Source organism: Silene latifolia, chromosome X, assembly GCF_048544455.1.
Source record: "Silene latifolia isolate original U9 population chromosome X, ASM4854445v1, whole genome shotgun sequence".
NCBI classification, from domain to species: Eukaryota; Viridiplantae; Streptophyta; class Magnoliopsida; order Caryophyllales; family Caryophyllaceae; genus Silene; species Silene latifolia.
The window spans coordinates 208,078,680-208,082,497 of record NC_133537.1 but is presented as its reverse complement, the minus strand read 5'-3'; positions in this window follow the sequence as shown (position 1 = coordinate 208,082,497).

Here is a 3,818-nt window from a genome sequence, read left to right as displayed (position 1 = left end):
TTAACAAGAAGGAGAAGGCTCTCCTTTTTGTTCTTCTAATTCGGCCAAAACCGAGAGCCCTCATGAGGAAGTGGGCTTCCACTTCCTCTTAATTTTGGCTCGTGGTCCGGTTCGTAAAATGCTAAAATGTATATGACGGGTTTTTATTATAAACTGTCATCGGTTATCGGTTATTAATACATCGACTAATAATACGGATTAGTTGAAGTATTAATACATGTCCGACAAAGACAATATTGTATAATTAATTTATTCAATATACATTAATCGAATATAAATCGTTTATATTCAATTTACGAATTAATTGCTTAATTCGCCTTAGCCCATCTTATTTAATCCGTATTAAATATAATATCTTAACATCACATTTTGACTAATTACTAGTCAAATAACTCGGACTAACTGGTTAGTCAAAATTGGCATCTACATGACTGTATTTACATACTGTCACATCTCTCAAACGTATCCTATAGGTGTGACTTTTAGGGACCAGTTGATCACCGCCATCTGTATGACAATAACGTCAAACTTATCTAGCAAGCCAACCGTTATTGATAAACGTGGATCAACTGATAATAGTACCAAAAGTATGCCCTTTGATCCTTTTAGAGATTTATAAGTCCTTGCACTAACTGTTAAGGACACCAGCCCCAACACATTCATCATCTTAATCGCATTCTTAGGAAATCCCGGAGTTTGGAAGGTCGGTTTTCATCGTTGGTTATACCGTTGAGATCCTTGCGTCGAGGGTAAGATCTATGTACCCTTTTTATTGTCTTTCCTTTATGTTGGTTAAACCCTAATCTAAGGATTTGGGGGTTTTTGAGTAGTTTGTGATTTGGTAGCATTTGTATGTTGTATGATAGGAGGAGGTTTTGTAGAAGAAGCCTTTTGATACAGCTGTAGAGACCGTCTGATAGTTGTGCTTTCAGGTAGGATTTCCTACTGAGTATTAGTCCCATAATGGGATGATTGTTGATGTGTTAAGATTGATTGTTTAATATCGTATTTGTATTGTGAGGGCTGTGATTGTGATTGTTTGTCTCTGGTTCTCGAGATGCGTTCTCGGCTGAGTGGAGTCACTTGCGGGAGTGGCTTCACGCTCTAGTTTCGCCCTTCGTGGAACCCGCCACGGAAGGGGATGTGCACATTAATGGACAGGGTTATCGCTCGGTATGATGAGCGGGGCTTAGGTGGGAACGGCTGCGGTCCCCCACTGGCAGGGCTGGTCCAGTGGACAGTCAGTGATTGAGATTGTTGGGATTGGTGTGATTGTGTGTGTGTGATGGTTAAGCTGTCTGTTTATCTTATTGTTGATATATTGAGTTGTGAGATTAGTACTGACCCCGATTATTGTTTTGTAAACCTGCGGTGATCCATTCGGGGATGGTGCGCAGTAATTGAGCAGGTTTGAGTTGAGTACTGGGATAGTTGGGATGTGCCACCGTCTGACGATAGAAGTCTTTCGCTGTAGTCTTTTAGTTTTATGACATTTCAGTATTTCAGTAGACAGTTGGTTTTAAGAACTTGTACCCGTATTTTGGGATTTGGTTTCAGTTGTACTTTTCACTAAACTTATATCATTTAAGTTGTTTCGTTATTGTCTTATGAATATTTTGCCTCGGGTAACCGAGATGGTAATATCTTCATACCTGAGTGGTCCTGGTAAGGCACTTGGAGTATGGGGGTGTTACAAATGGTATCAGAGCGACGATCCTGAAACCTGTAACCAATGAACCTAATGAACATAGGGAATCAATTAAAATGAACACGGGGTAAAGGTTGTAGGAGCTAATGCAAAGGCTTGGGAGACGTCCTGAAGTCGCGAACTCGCCCTATAATTTTGAACCGGTCACATGAGGGGTGTATGTCAAGGTCGTATGCGTTGTTTGGTTAGCTTGTGTGTGAATGTGATGAAGTGTGTGTAACTGTTGGAGGTTTGCAGTAGAAAGTTGAGAATGTGAAAGAAAGGTTGATGATATATGTAGAACTGTTGTTGGAATGAGAAACATGATGGATGTTTACAATGTGGCGTATAATAACATGATATAATGATCTCGTAGATTGTATGAAAAGATGCGTAGCATTATATGCTTAGTTATGATATAACGTTGGTTTTATAAAGTTTTGAGCATGTTAGAATATGATATAGCATGCGGGTAGCGTTTTTGAGTTAGCATGACTCGATCGAGTGGGACTGACTTGATCGGGTGGGTTTTTGACGATTTTGAGTCCAGAATCGTGTTTTTGGGCACCCGATCGAGTACCTCGGGCACTCGATCGAGTAGGGGGTCACTCGATCTACTCGGTCGAGTATGTTAGAGATCAGAAGGTCTGTTTGGGGTCTGATGTTGGGGCACTCGATCGAGTAGCCTGTTACTCGATCGAGTATGTTTGGGAACTCGATCGAGTAGGGTCTGGGCAGCTTGTTTTTGTGTTTTGAGGTTTTGGCGCATATGTTTATATCCACCCCTTTTTCTGATATAGTTTCAAGATGCCACCCAAGAAGAATGTGTTGTATGCGAGAGCTGAGCTTATGAACATAGATGACATCGTTAAGATGTTGGAGCATCAGGATGCTCTTACTGAGGCTTTAAAGACTGGGGGGAAAGATAAGGATAAGGATAAGGAGAAAGAGGTTGATCACTCTAAAATCAGCCTCTTTATAGCGAGGTTTAACCCGAAAGAGTACAAGGGGGTTGGGGAGCCTAACCTTCTTGATAGCTGGCTTAGAGAGATGGAGAACATATTAGATTTGGTTCACTGTCCTGATGAGATGAGAGTGGAACAGGCTGCGTTCTATCTGAGGGAGGCAGCTGGTAAGTGGTGGGATACGGTGAAAGTGAGTGCTAAGGAGTTATATGCGAACCAAGGTTTACCTGCTATACCTTGTGAAGAGTTTCGTAGGGCTATGAGAAAAGAGTTTGTACCGGAGCATGTGAGGAGTACGTTGAGAGAAGAGTTTTGATTTTTTAAGATGATATGATATGTCGTGGCCGAGTACTACGGCAGTTCAATGACAAGTCTAGGTATCCGAGGATATGGGTTTGAGTGAGGAGAATTTGGCGCTGAGGTTTGAGAGGGGGTTGACCCCTAAGATTATGGATAAGTTACCCGTGGGAGTCCTTACTGATGTTAAGGAAGCTTATGAGAGGGCTGGGAGAGCTGAGAGGTTGGTGGAGATGGCTCAGGAGAGGTTAGGTGGCGAGAAAAGGAAGTCTGAGAGCGAGGGTGGTGGCCAATCTAGTCATAAGAAAGGCAACCACAATCAGTCTAGAGGTTTTTCTTCTGGGTCAGGGTTCAGTGCTGGGGCTTCCTTTGGGCGTGGCGGTGGAGGTGGTAGTAGTAGTTGGGGAACGACCTGCTTCAGTTGTGGTGGTCTAGGCCACAAGAGACATGAGTGCACAAGTGCACCAGGAACTTTCCAGAGACCTACGCAGAGCTACGCGAGCAATAGACCGGCTGGGTCATGGTCAAACCGGGGAAGTCAGAGCTACCAGAGTGGAGGCAACCGCAACGGCGGTAATTCTTATCAGAAACCACCAACGAACAACAACAATAATCAAAGGTCGGGTGCTAAGCCGACCACGTCAGCCAGTACTGTCAAGGGAGGTGGACAGAAGACCAATGGAAAGCTGTTCATGATGGAGAAGAAAGCAGCTGATGATGATGCACACGTTATCACTGGTACTTTTCTTGTTAATGGTATTCATACCTTTGTTTTGTTTGATTCGGGGGCTTCTCACTCGTTTGTATCTTCGAGTCATGTTAAACGGTTGGGTTTGAGGGTGTATGAGTCTGTTAGTGAGCAATTTTTT